General features: G+C 51.6%; 1 protein-coding gene across 1 annotated transcript in view; it reads left to right on the top strand.

The window, feature by feature from the left end:
• The first annotated feature begins 380 nt into the window (after positions 1-380).
• The window catches only part of HPCAL1 (hippocalcin like 1), a 113,067-nt gene continuing 98,854 nt past the window's right edge, over positions 381-14,593 (top strand). Inside the window, exon 1 of the mRNA XM_060027099.1 lies at positions 381-686. The gene's annotated coding sequence lies outside the window, so the exon portion shown is untranslated. The remainder of the gene's footprint in view (positions 687-14,593) is intronic.

Below are 14,593 nucleotides of genomic sequence, written 5' to 3'. Positions count from 1 at the left end.
ACTTCCGGAAGAGGGCTCGGGATCGGCCCCTCCCGCGTGCCGCCTCCAGGCCTCTCCCACACCCTCAGGCCAGAGGCCAAAGGTTAGGGAGGCGGAGCCGGTGCTTGGCTCCGCCCCTGCCCCGAGATCCAAGCGGGGCTAAGACCGGGTCAAGGCCTCAGCCGGGCAGAGCGTGCGCTAGAGAGTAGCGAGGGGGCGGCGTTGGAAGAGCGGAGGCCGGGCGCTGCAGGGCCATAAGGGGGGCGTGGTTAGGGACGGGGGCGTGACCTGAGTGGGTTGACGGGCGGGGCTAAATTGGGGCGTGGTCGAGGCGGGGGCGGGTCCGCAGGAAACTTGAGCTCCCACCCCGGCCGGGCGCCCCGCCTCCGGGCCCCGCCTTCGCGTCTCTTCCTTTCCCGGTCTGGCAGGCGGGCCGCGGCGACTGCAGACGGCGGACTGGCGGATCGGCGGACTGGCGGGCACCTCCACTTCGCTCTCTCCCTCACTGCCGGCTTCCTTTTGTCTTTCTGCGAGGAGATGAGCGCAGGGCCGGCGCGGCGGCTGCGGGCGCACGGAGGCCCGCGTTCCTAGGCACCCTTTCCGGCCTCGGCGCACTCGCCCCTCGTAGCGGCCCGCGCCCGCCCCAGCGCCGGTGGCTCGGAACTTGGGCTCGGGGAGCCGGCGGATCGCGTCCTGCGACGGAGCAGGTAGGAAAGGGGCGGGCTGCGGGGCTGCGGGGAGTACGGGCGTGTGCACCGGCGTGCGCTGCGATCGGGCTCTCAGCGTGTGTGTGTGCGTGTGTGTGTTGAGGGGTGATTGTGTTGCTTTGCGCAGTGGAGTTGTGGGTGACTGAGTACGGTGGTGTGTCCCTGGAATGGCGTGTCCTCGTGCGGATCCGTGTGTGCAGTTGGATGTGCACATTTGGGGCTGCGTTTGTGGAATTGTGTGTCGGGCGCAGTTGCTGGTGGGGACCGGGGCGGGGAGCGTGTCGTGTGTGAGCGGCTGTGCGTGAGGCGCGTGTGGCAGGGTGGGCGTGGGCGGTCCACCGCGAGCGTGGAGCCCGGGGTCCCAGCCGGCCGGCCCAGTGCGGACGGAGTACAGAGCCCCGGAGGATAGCTGGGATCCGAGGGGGCTAGCCCGGGCTTAGGGGGCAGCCCTGGCTAGCCCTGCCCGGGGACAGGTCCGCGCGGCCCACGTGAGTCGCCTGTATGCTCTGGCCAGGGGAGGGGGCCCTCGCGGCGGCCATCTGCTCCCTCTTCCCCAGGCGGAGGGGCGACGTACAGAGCCCTGATGCGGAGTTAGGAGCGCTGGCATCGCCGTGACTCGCACTGCGACCTGGGCCCGACACGCCACCTTCCCGGGTCGCGGTTTTCTTATCAAGTGGGGACAGTTCCTCCCTCGGGGTCTGTCGTGACGGTTAAAATGAGAACCACTAAAGATGGCTCTCGGCCCAGTGCCTGGCACATAGTAGGTGTTAATGTTAATTGCATTAGCGTCTCTCTTTTAAAAAATCCTTTTGTTTTCTTTATCGTGGGTGGGACTCTTACACCCCCCCGCCACCCCGCGCGTGTTTTGTGCCTCACTCGCCGTCCTAACTTAACCATGAAGCTCCGAGATTCGAGAAAGTTTAGGCTGCCTGCTGCGCCGCCTCCCCGCCGCAGCTCCCGGGCGGCGCCGCCTCGAAGGTGCAGTAGCGCGCCTCGCGGGGCGCCGGCCCTTCTCCAGCTGCGAAGGCTCTGGCGCCCGAGCGGGGGTCCCTCTCCTGGCCGAAGGCAGAGGCTGAGGAAGTCAGGAGCCCTTTTGTTCAACAAGTGCGTAGTCCCCGGGGCGTGCACATCTGCAATCTGAGAGCCCCGGTGTGAAGTGGCGCTCCCCGCAGAGACGGATCTCGGGCTCCCAGGGCACCCTGGCCAGGCCTGGTCACGCCGAAGGCTGCCCCCTTTTCCTCCCCTCCAACATTGATTCCCCCTAGAGGAGCATGATTGCCGGAGCATGAGTCCTGCCTTAGGCCCTGGCACTGAACACCCTCTGGGTACCGGCCCCGTCAACGGCAATCCCCTCTCCCTTTGATCAGCCTTACGCAGGAGTCTGAGGGTCTGCATCCTAGTCCCACGCCTTAATTTTTAAATTGCTTAGTTTCAAACCTACTACTCATTGAACTGCAGTGAATGTGCACACAGCTCTAACCATGATTCTCTCTCTGGCGGAGTCCTGCCAGCAGTGCCACAGCGCTTGCTCAGGCCCAGCAGGGTGAGCTGGCCAGGGCTGCTCTGCCGCTTTCTGCCACAGCCAGTGATTCCTTCCCTCCATCTCTGGTTTCTTCCTCTCAGGACCCTTCCCGGTAGGGAAAAAAAAAAAAAAACCCTTCGCCAAGGGAGCAGCTGACCTCATGGTACATGAGGTTGTTAAAATGAAGCGCTGGCAGGGAGTGGGCAGGGCCTGCGTCTGGGTCTGGGTGCCTTTCCAAGTATCAGATGCTCCCGGTTGGTGTTCTCAAGGAAGCTTGTTCAGGCTTTTATGACACAGTAGCAGAAACCTCTGGTTTGTCTTCCACCCGGACCGAAGCCCTGAGATCTCAACAGTGATTGCATGTCAGGGGAACGAATAAGCTAATTTGTTATCCTGATTTGGTGTCAGGAGCATACTTAGAATGGAACCTGCTTTTCGTGTTTCATAAAATGATTTTATATCCTAGAGGAGACAAGGCTCTTGATCTGAATCCTATTCTCTTCCCCATAATCCAATTCAATAATAATATTAAAAAAAATCAGTCTGACTTTCTCTGCTCAGAAGACAGACCAAAAGCTGGGATTTTTTCCCCCTTAGTTAAAACCAGCATTTGCCTTAAGGAAACCAGTGTTTTGGCCCTAGATCTATTTCTGTTTCACTTTTGAAAGGCCTGTAATTACCGAGCTCTTGAGGTTCTATTGCATAATGTGCCAGAGGGAAGGGCCAGGGGCTCTGCCTCCTGCTTGCCGGTGGTCGTGGTGCCTCGTTCTGGCCTTGCCTGCTCCATTTGCATTCCGATTTTTGTAAGTTGGAAAATAGATGTCAACGTGTGATAATAATTTGGGAGACCTGGCTTTGGGAATCAGATGTCCGGAAGGTCATCTTCTTGTGGAGAAACAAGAATAAGTCAAAACCCCAGAAGAACAAAGATTTGCCCCAACTCTAGCCAATGACCCATTCATTTCCAATAAGCCCTTCTAGAGAGAGACTCTAGAGAAATAAAAAGCTTGGACGAATTCCTTCAGAATTTGTCCTAATGTCCCTTTCTGACCTCAGGGCTGTGCAGAATTAGAAATACAAGGGACAGAAGGACAAGGAGTGGGCCCCCGTCGGCCCACACTCCCCAGCCTGGGCCTTGCACTCACCAAGCCCCATTTCTACTTGGAGCTGCTGTGCAGTTGCATCTGGTAAAGAGGTAGTGCTATCATCTGGGGCTGGCACCCCCCTCTTTTCAGGGCTCTGTGTGCACAGTTCCAAGGTCACCATTCACATAAAACAGCATGGTGGGGGACTTCCCCGGTGGTCCAGTGGTTAAGGCCTCGCCTTTCAACGCAGGGGGTGAGGGTTTGATCCCTGGTCGGGCAGCTAAGATCCCACGGTTTTCTCGTGGCCAGAAAACCAAAACATAAAACAGAAGCAGTATTGCAACAAATTCAATGAAGGCTTTAAAAATGGTCCACATCAAAAAAGTCTTTAAAAACAAAAAAATACCATAGTGAGTGTTCGTCCCTCAGGGCAGTCTGTATCCCCCTTATTCCCACAGGCCTCCCCGAGACTTACTCTAAGACCTTGCATTGCCACTTGGAAGTGGTAGAGTGCCGAGGTCTGATAATCCGGGGTAATAGTAAGGAGCCCCAGACTTTATTTGGCATCAGACAGCAAGCTTCTTGGCGGCCAACATTCTGTCTAGGTTGGGGATTGGGTTGGTATTAGAATTTAGCATTCCACCAGGCCCTAAACCGTGCTCGTTGTTGCAGGATAATGCTTCCAATTTACGAGCTGCCAACCCAGACTTGATGGCGGATTCTGTGTGTTTTGCTAGTTTGTCAGCCCTTGATGTCATTGTGCTGGGGAAGGAGGGCACTTGGAGACTTAATCATGCTCTCCTTTAGGACGCACCATTCTCCCACAGTCTCGCTGGGTTCCTTTCGTGTTTTCACGCCCACACGCCAGTCTGCGCATCTGTGCACCTCATGTGGCTCCTGTCCTCTTCCCTTTGGGTTGAGTTTCTAACCAGGGGATGACAGAGGGTAATTGTATATGGAGATAGCAGAGCGAGCTGAGGGCCTCTCGGTGCCACGTGCCCCGTGGAAAAAACTCTTTCAAATCACTTTCCACCAAAAAGAAAAAAAAAAATTCATTGGAATCTACTGGTGTGGGTTTAATGTAACTTCAGGTAATCAATACAGTTTGACGGGTGGAACATTTCTTAGGCACTGAGCAAGGGGCAAGTCTAAAGAATTAAAAAGAAAAAAATCATCCGAAAAGCTCAGTGAATCCTTTAAGAGAGCCTTGCCTCGGCCATGTCGTTTCAAGTCGAATTGAATTTCAGAGGCAGTGCTTCATATCTTTGAGTTCATGACACGTGACTAACTAAAGACACTTAATGAGAGGCCTCAGGCTCCCTCCCCTGCCTGCATCAGGGCAGCAAAATGGCTTCTTTGACCTTTTCATTTTCCTTTATAAGCCTAGTGTACCCTCTACCCCTAGACCCCTGCTCGCTAATCCAGTAGCTGTGTTTTCTGGATATTGGTTTCTCTTTAGAGTCTTAGTACTACACAGGCTGGCAGGAAGCCAGAAGACTGGAGTAGGGGTGCTGGCCTCAGCCTCACCGGCCTCATTAGGCGAGAAGTCTTCCTTGAGGAGCTAGTGATGGGTTTCTGACCCTTGGTTAAGAAATACTCAGGATTGTTAAATTCTGACTCTGGATAAAGCAGCCATGGTCCTGGACACAGGAAAAAAGCTTTTGGAGGTATGCAGTTCCCCTCTTGAAAGTCTTCCCTGATTGCCTAAATACGCTGTTGCCCAACCGAAGTCTCCCCTTGCTGTGTGTCCCCTTCAGCAAGGGAGGTGTCCCCTTGGTCAGGCACCTGCCGTCACGTCTGTGCACTGACAGGGAGCTCTCCCACCGCCCTGACCCCGTGCTGTGTGTGTGCTCCGTGCTACTACATGTCACAGCAGAGCCCAGAGCCCACCGCGCCTGCCCTTCCCCCATTCCCCACCCATCTAGCGGGTCAGACTTCTGCTGCCCCGCCATCCTCCGCATACCCATGCCTCTTCTGCCCAACGCCCAGCAAAGCCTCATCCCTTAGCCTGGAGCTCGGCTTCCATTTCATCCTGTCCCTTTCCACCCACCCCAACCCCCCAGTTCAGTCTCTTCCTCACTAACTTCTTCTGAACACCTACTGTGGTCTTGCTTCAAGCTGGGCTCCGAAAGCTGGCCACGGGCTTCATCCCTGCCCCTGAGAGCTTGGTCTTGGGGCGAACATCTAGTGAGCTGGTGGAATTGACAGGTGCTGGGAGGGCAGCTCCCGCCCCGGGCCCGGGCCTGGGGAAAAGCCTCGGGAGGAGGTGTCTGGAGGGAGATGGGACAGTGAGGGTGAGGCCAGGCAGGTGGGCACAGCGTCTTTCTTCTCTCCCAGCCACACTTGATCCACTAAACTCCTACTCGACCTTTAAAAATTTTTTTTTTAATTAACAGCTTTGTTGAGGTATAATTTATATACCACAGAGTGTACCCATTTAAAGTGTATTAGTAGGACTTCCCTGATGGCGAAGTGGTTGAGAATCCGCCTGCCAATGCAGGGGACACGGCTTCGAGCCCTGGTCCGGGAAGATCCCACAGGCCGCGGAGCAACTAAGCCCGTGCGCCACAACTCCTGAGCCTGCGCTCTAGAGCCCACGAGCCATGACTACTAAGCCAGTGTGCCACAACTACTGAAGCCTGTGTGCCTGGAGCCCGTGCTCCGCAACAAGAGAAGCCACTGCAATGAGAAGAAGCCTAGAAGCCCGCGCACCGCAACGAAGAGTAGCCCCCGCTCGCCGCAACTAGAGAAAGCCCGCGCGCAGCAATGAAGACCCGCCGCAGCCAAAAAAAAAAAGTGTATCGTTAGATGGGAATTCCCTGGTGGTCCAGTGGTTAGGACTCTGAGCTTTCACTGCCGCGGCTGAAGGTTCTATCTCTGATGGGGAACTAAGATCCCGCATGCTGCATGGCGTGGCCAAAAAAAAAAAGTATTATTCGATACTTTTCAGTAAACTTACAGAGTTGTGCAACTGTCACCACAATCCAGTTTTAGAGCGTTTCCCTCGCGCCGGAAGGCTCCCTCGCGCCCATTAGCTGTCACTCCCTGTTCCCACTCCTGGCCCCGGGCAACTACCCTCCGGCTTTCTGTCTCTAGATTTGCCTTTTCTTCCTATGGTTCCTTTTATAGATTTGGCTCAAGGGTCCCCTCTGGGAGGCCTTCCTGGAGTCTTCCAGTTAGAATTGGCTTCTCCCTCAGGCTGCTGAAGTAGCCAGTGCTGTCTCCCTGTGGGTCGGGGAGCTCTCTGAAGGAGCCTCAGGTCTTACTGGCCCCTCATCTGTCACCTAGCACAGCGCCGGGCACCTGGGATGCCCAGAGCATGTTGGCTGGACTAACTGCAGTGGCCTCCCTCACGTTTCTTTTGTGAAATCCTGAGTATCCAGCAAAGTGTTGGAATTTAAAGCACAGAGCGTGTCCTTGTGTTGTGAGGCCCTGCTACATTATCTCGTTTCAGCAGGAACATGTGAGGCAAATGGGATGAAACCCATTTTTTAAAATGAAAACGTGGAGGATGCCCAGGGCAAAATAAGTAGCCCAAAGCCACTGGTAGATAAGAAGCAGCAAGAATTAAACCTTCCCTTCCAGGCCTATTAGGCAGTAAGGAGATGCCCTTCTGTGGCTTTTCCTGCCATCACCTCCCAGACAATGTAAATTCCTTCAAGGGCATGAGTGGTACAGGGCGCAGCTTCCTTTGCCCCAGTACTTGGCCGGGTAGGAGTGACTCAGTTTAAGTGTGTGGACGTGCAGCAAAGTTTCTTGGTCAATAGATGTGGAGGAAGGCCCTGGGGGAGGGAGGGGGCGCATGCGCCTCTATACATTGTGCGTTCAGAAGTCTCTTCCTGTGTCATTTTTTAAAAATTAATTAATTCTATTTATTTTTGGCTGTGTTGGGTCTTCGTTGCTGCGCGCGGGTTTTCTCTAGTTGTGGCGAGCGGGGGCTGCTCTTCATCGCGGTGTGCGGGCTTGTCATAGCAGTGGCTTCTCTTGTTTCGAAGCACGGGCACTAGGCCACGCAGGCTCAGTAGTTGTGGCGCACGGGCTCAGTAGTTGTGGCTCGTGGGCTCTAGAGTGCAGGCTCAGGAGTTGTGGCGTACAGGCTTAGTTGCTCCGCGGCATGTGGGATCTTCCCAGACCAGGGCTCGAACCCGTGTCCCCTGCCCTGGCAGACGGATTCCTAACCCCTGCGCCACCAGGGAAGTCCCCTCTTGTGTCAGTTTTGTTCTTTGAGGAAAGTAGCAGGGGAGGAGATCCCATTTTACAAATGTGCATCCTGAGACACAGAAATTGTACGCCCAGCGTATATAGATCGGTCTGGGTCTGGTGTGTAGACCACCAGGTCACAGATGGTCTCTACCACTCACTGATGCAGAGAACTTTCACCGTGGACACTGAGAGTGTCTTGTTTCTTCCTGAAGGATTGGGGTTGTTAGACCCTATTTTTCAGAATATCCCAGGGGAAAGACCAGGGATGGGGTCAGGCAGACCGGGGTTCCAGTCAGTCTTTGCTCTGTTGTTTATTGGCTGAGTGACCCTTTCTGAGTTTGCTCATGTGAGCAAAGGGGTTCTGGGCCCCATCAGACAATCTCATGAAACCTGGATGTAGAGGACCCGGTTGAGTCTGGCTGGTCACGTGTCTGCGGAAGTGGGGACTGCTGCAGGGCTTCCCCAGCAATCAATGTTTCTTTTCAAATTCAGGATTATTAGGCATATTTTGACCCAGACTGTAGCAGCAAGACACATGACATGAGAGCCTGTGAATGTGTGTGTGCCAAGGGTCCTGGAAGGGAGCCGGGAGGGTCGTGATTTGGAGTTCGGGGAGCTGCCGTGTTGGATTGCCCCAGCTCGCATCTCCTGCAAAGCGTCGCACAGGGTCCCTGATGCAGCCACAGTGACCCTGAACTTGGGGCGGGGGGCGGCACATAGAGAGAGACCTGTGGGTTATTTCTCAGACATTAGGAGGCCCAGACCCCCTAATCCCCTCCCCCCTTGGGCACTTGGAAAGCGTTTATTAGTTTGGGTGCGTGGGTGCCAATGGGTTGAAGGGGGACTCCTGGCAACACCGGCAGAGTTATGGTTCTGAGCAGCCGTATGTGTGGATCACAGCGCTGTTTTCCCTCCAGCAGCAAAATGCTCAGGTCTCTGCTTCCTTCCTGTGCATTTAACAGAAGTTTCCAGAAAACAGAATTGACGACAGCTCCCCACCCTTCGCTGTCACTCCCATCCTTTCTCTCTGCTGCGCTGTAATCCACTTTTGGAGGGAAGTGAGAACCTCTCCAAATCAATCGTTTTAAAGACAGTCGTTTCCAGTGTCGTGCCGTTTTCTGTATTTACGGGCGTGGCTGAGTGGAGCCGGTGGGGGGTCCCCTGAGGGGCAGGATTGGTGGCGGGCTCGCCCCCTCTCTCGCTCTCAGCCCTCCCCGGAGCGTGGGGCGGCGGCAGGGATGAGGCTTTATTAAAAATCCCTCAGTCGTGCGGTGCCAGTGCCACGCTTTGTGACGCAGCCTGGACGGCCTGGCTCAGCCTCCAGGGGTGGGAGCCCGGCCGTGCCGGCGGCTGCGGCTCGTTTGGGTGTGTTTCTCCTTCCTGGTGAGTAAAGGCAGAAGCAGGCCTTGGACAGACGCTAAGCCCCGGCTTTCCTTCATGCCAGAACTTTGGCATTCTTGTTCTCTGGGGATGGCTTTTTCTCTCTCCTTTCTCTCTAAAGACAGGATAAAGGATTACTGCCTTATTAGCCTACGTTCCTGGTGATGTGCTTTCACCTAAAGACAACATGGCCTGCCTCATTGTTCCCAGAGCTAGCCGTAAAGTGAGAGCTTGTGCATTTGGGAATTAGTTTCAACATTGTTGGTGGGGGGGGGGGGCAGGGGAGGTGTAGCGCAGGTAAGGGACTCTAGGTCCTCAGGACCAGGGACCTTCAAGCAGTGTAAAGGTCTCACCGTGTTCCTTGCACTGTAACTCCTTCCCCCTGGGTGTTGTCCTGGGCCAGTTGCCGTCTTTCCAGTACAGCCACATCATCGCCCATCACTGGTACCACCATCGCCACTATCATCACCATCGCCATGAGTAGCATCACTATAACCATCATCACGACCACGTCATCATCATTCAGCCTCAGCATTGCTTCCCAAACGTTGGCTACTGCATCACATAGCCCATTTCTGCTGAATTAGCTGTTCCTTGGGGGGGTGCCCCCTAGTGTTAGGGGGGTAATGAGGGGGGTTACGACAGGATAGTGGTAGGCACAGAGGACCCGCATGGGTGGATGATGGAATGTCACTCTGCAAGTGGCCTCATGAGAATAACTAATCTGTAAGATTCTTGGAAAAATCTCACCTGCGGTGATTAATTTTATGTGTCGGATTAAATTTTATTTTTTAATTTTATGTGACAGGGCTAAGGGATGCCCAGGTAGCTGGTAAACCGTTAGGTATGGGATGTATAGGTATGTCTGTGAGGGTGTCTCTGAAAGACATTAGCATTTGGTTCAGTAGACAGAGTAAAGAAGATGGCCCTCGCCATTGTGGATGGATGTCATCTAATCCACTGAGGGCCTGAGTAGGACAGAAAGGCAGAGGAAGGAGAAGTTGGCTCTTTCTCTTGAGCTCGGACAGGCATCTTCTCCCGTCCTTGGACTTCAGTGTTCCTGGTTCTTGGGCCTTTGGGCGTGAACTGGGACTTACGCCGCGGCTTTCTTGGTTCTCCAGCTTGTACTTGGCAGATTGTAGGACTTCTTGGCCTCAAATGGAGCCAATTTCTGTAATAAGTCTAGCTGTATATGTATATATAGTAGTTCCCCCTTATCGGTGGTTTCACTTTCCAAGGTTCCAATGACCTGTGCTCAACTGTGGTCCAAAAGTGTTAAATGGAAAATTCAAGAAATAATTCCTAAGCTTAAAATTTTGTGATGGGAGAACAGTATGGAGGTTCCTCAAAAAACTGAAAATAGAACTACCATACGACCCAGCAATCCCACTACTGGGCATGTACCCTGAGAAAACCATCATTCATAAATGTAGCACAATGTCCATTGCAGCACTATTTACAATAGCCAGGACATGGAAGCAACCCAAGTGTCCATCCACAGATGAATGGATAAAGAAGATGTGGCACATATATACAATGGGGTATTACTCAGCCATAAAAAGAAACGAAATTGAGTTATTTGTAGTGACGTGGATGGACCTAGAGACTGTCATACAGAGTGAAGTAAGTCAGCAAGAGAAAAACAAATACCATGTGCTAACCCATATATGTGGAATCTTAAAAAAAAAAAAAAGATTCTGAAGAACCTAGGGCAGGACAGGAATAAAGGCGCAGACGTAGAGAATGGACTTGAGGACACGGGGAGGGGGAAGGGTAAGCTGGGACGAAGTGAGAGAGTGGCATGGACATATATACACTACCAAATGTAAAATGGATGGCTAGTGGGAAGCAGCCACATAGCACAGGGAGATCAGCTCCGTGCTTTGTGACCACCTAGAGGGGTGGGGTAGGGAGGGTGGGAGGGAGATGCAAGATGGCGGGGATATGGGGACATATGTATATGTATAGCTGATTCGCTTTGTTATACAGCAGCAACTGACACACCATTGTAAAGCAATTATACTCCAGTAAAGATGTAAGAAAAAGAAAAAAATAAAATAAAATAAAATCTTGTGATGTTCTGAGTAGCATAACGAAATATCACACTGTCCCACCTCATCCCTCTGGGATCCCCAACCGTCAACATCATCTGCTCCTGACATCCAACCGTCAACATCATCTGCTCCTGACATCCAACCGTCAACATCTTGATGGCTCAAGTGATCCAGGATCCCCAAAGCAGATGATCCTCCTTCTGACGTATCATCAGAAGGTCAGTAGAGGCCTAACATAACATCGCAATGCGTACGTCATTCGCCTCACTTTATCTCGTCACGTAGGCATTTTATCATCTCATGTCATCACAAGAAGGAGGAGATGGTACAGTATGCTATTTTGAGAGAGAGACCATATTCGCATAACTTTTATTATAGTAAATTGTTATAATTGTTCTATTTTATTATCATTGTTGTTAATCTCTTACTGTGCCTAATTTATAGTTTAAACTTTATCATAGGTATGTATGTACAGGAAAAAAGAATAGCAATATAGGGTTCAGTACTGTCTGTGGTTTTAGGCATCCACTGGGGGTCTTGGAACATATCCGCCTCAGATAAGGGGGGACTACCGTATGTGTGTGTGTGTGTGTGTATGTATATGTGTGTGTGTGTGTGTGTGTGTGTGTACACACACACACACACAAGATATAAGATATATGCATATCCTGTATTTGCATATGTCTGTTTATCTGGAGAACCCTGGCTAATTCACCACCCATTCTTTCAGGCCCAGGGGGGAGCCACTGTCACCTTTGTCCCCCCAGGGAGGACAGATTGGGCTCCTGGCCGTATTCTCCAGGCCCTTTGCTGATGTGCCTCTCTAGGGCCTGACCTAGCAGGTTGGGGACTGAGCTTCTCTGCCTCTCCCAGGGCAGTGGGCCTCTTTGCATACAGGGCCCCTGTGGATTTCTCCTCCATGGCCCCGCATTCCTGGCACTGAGCCTGGGACTCAGTGGATGTCCAGATGTGTGGCCAAACCACCATCCTCTTCTCTCAACTGTAGGATGGTGAGTGAATTGAATTATTTAAAACTTAGCACCTCAGCTAAGGGGCTTGCTTTGCAGGCCTGAATGTGCGACTGTGCGGTTCAGTGCACTAATGCTGTTTCCTGTGCTGTCGCTGGTGGTGAGTGTTTTACGCGCTCATGAAAACTGCAGGACAGTGGCCTGGAAAGCATCACGACCTTATGGGCTGGTGGAGTGACTGCCCTCCTGTTATGAATGTCTGGTTTCACTTGGCATGGGCGGCTTTTCCTCCCCAGATCTCCGTTTCCTCATTTGTCAAATGCAGCTCGGGGCTCGATAACCTGTAAATTCTCTGTCAGCTCTACAAGCCAGGAAAAATGCTTAAAATTGTAAACTTGAGGGGCTTCCCTGGCGGTCCAGTTGTTAAGACTCTTCGCCTTCACTGCAGGGGGTGCAGGTTTGATCCCTGCTTGGGGAACTAAGATCCCACATGCCGCGTGGAGTGGCCAAAAAAAAAGTAAATTTGAGTTGTAGGGCACATCCAACATAAAGCATGGAGAGAATTTTCATAGCTAAACTGACTGCAACAAAAAAATGAACCTCTTATGAAACACAGATGCAACCGCCATCTGAAGAGCTGGCATCACAATTCAGAAGAGAGTGACAATATTGAGGAACAGATCTGTGGAACACAGACTAGAAGGAAGGGGTAGGGCAGAGGGTACTGAACTTAGGGAGACGACCTTTGTGTGTTTCATCCACCCATCCGTCCATTCAGTGCCTTCTTATAACTTCCTGTGCCAGGGACGGTGCTATGTCTTAAGGAAGCTGAGATTAAGAAGACAGGGACTCCTGGTACCAAGAAAGAGTGTGATTTCATTGGGGTATTCGCTGTGGGAGCACGGAAGCAGGTTGGCAGTTGAGCTGAGGTCTTATGCTCTAGATCCGAGAGCCTTACTTAGAAGCTGTTTACGATTCCTTTTTTTAAAAACAATTGTTTATTTATTTATTTATTTGGTTGCACTGGGTCTTAGTTGCGGCAGGCGAGATCCTTAGTTGCGGCTCGCCGGCTCATTAGTTACAGCACGTGGGCTCCTTAGTTGCGGCTCGCCAGCTCCTTAGTTGCGGCATGTGAACACTTAGTTGCGGCATGTGAACGCTTAGTTGCGGCATGCGTGTGGGATCTAGTTCCCTGACCAGGGATCGAACCCGGGCCCCCTGTTTTGGAATCACGGAGTCTTAGCCACTGTGCCACCAGGGAAGTCCCATGTTTACAATTCCTTTAAGAGGACAATATGGCAAGAAAAGCCAGTGTAGAGGATGTAGATGTCGCCCTCCTCGGTGTAATGGGGCACTTCTGTTTTTTCTGGGAGGCCATGCTGCTCACGATCTAAGAAACTGGTGGACTGAACTTCTTGTTTTGACTAACTGTGAACCAGAGAAAAGTCAGAATTAGGGAGTATTGTAGAAGATAAATAATTGTATTATTTTCAGACAAAAGTATGTGTATTGATGCAAACTCCTGACCAGCTTTCACCTCAAATTGGTCTTTTTAGTGAGTTACTAAGAATTCTTTGAAATGAACATATTTCTGGTAGTAAGCTAGTGAGTATTTGCTAAAGGGGTTGAAAATAAGCAATTTAAACGTGTCTCTTAAATATTGGGCTGAAAAGCAAGATGTAGAACTAGATAGGGACGGAAAAAAAGCTCAGAGAAAATAGATGGGAAGGACATATACCGAACTGTTAGCAGTTGAGTCTGATGGGATCATGAGTGGTTTCTCTTTTCTGCTTTTTCATTTTGCTCTACATTCTAAATTTTCACCCACGGGAATGTGTTAGTTTTGCAATTAGGAAAAAAAGAAGGTTTTAGAAAGGAACCCGAAGAACGCATTCCTCTGATAACCTTGTTTATCCTCTTAATTTGCTTAGCAAACTTTCTTTTTATAGTCAGACTGGCTGGAACCCATAAATTCCATACTTGTGATGATTTGAATTAATGGAAATTTATCATGCTACATTGTTAGAATTTGTTAATCTCATCTAAATTCAATACTGAGTAACTCTATTAACTTGGATATAAAAAAAAATGTTCCAGGCCTTCCAAGAAATTCGCCATTTCAACATGGCAGGGGTAGAGTTTGTTTATGATCTAGGATGTGCTTGTTCCATTTTGTTTGCTTCAATCTGGGCGTTCACTTTGTTTCTTGCCCTGTAAGGAGGCTTCACGGCTCCTGCTGTGTTGACATTGGGTCTTTTAATGAGGTGGTTTGATGTCCTCGGACCACCTACCCCAGCTTTTCCTTCTGTATTCTCCTCACTGAGTGATCGCGCAGTGGCCCTCTTCCAGGAATAATCTCCTTACTGTTTGTCTCTCAGGATGATGTTTTTTAGCTCCCTTTTCGAAAATAACTTTTTGGGTTTCCCATCCCATCCCAGCCCTTCCTTCCTGACTCCCCCAGAGTGGAACTGCTGGTCTTCAGCTTCTGCAAATTGAAGGGCTTCTGAGGGTCATCCTTCCCCCCTGCCTGTGCTGCTCCTGCCTTGAACTTGGGTTGATGTTGGGTTGACTTGGGTTGACCTTGTGTTGATCTTGGGCTTACGTCGGGTTGACCGTCTTTATTTACCGGCTGGTGAGCAGGGCCATCTCAGCCCTTGTCAGGGCCCTGCCTGACTTTCGGTGGCATCCCTCCAAA

This window comes from Delphinus delphis, chromosome 12 (assembly GCF_949987515.2).
Source record: "Delphinus delphis chromosome 12, mDelDel1.2, whole genome shotgun sequence".
In the NCBI taxonomy this organism is placed as follows: domain Eukaryota; kingdom Metazoa; phylum Chordata; class Mammalia; order Artiodactyla; family Delphinidae; genus Delphinus; species Delphinus delphis.
The sequence above is the reverse complement of the archived record's forward strand: the minus strand, read 5'-3'. Positions and strand labels throughout refer to the sequence as shown.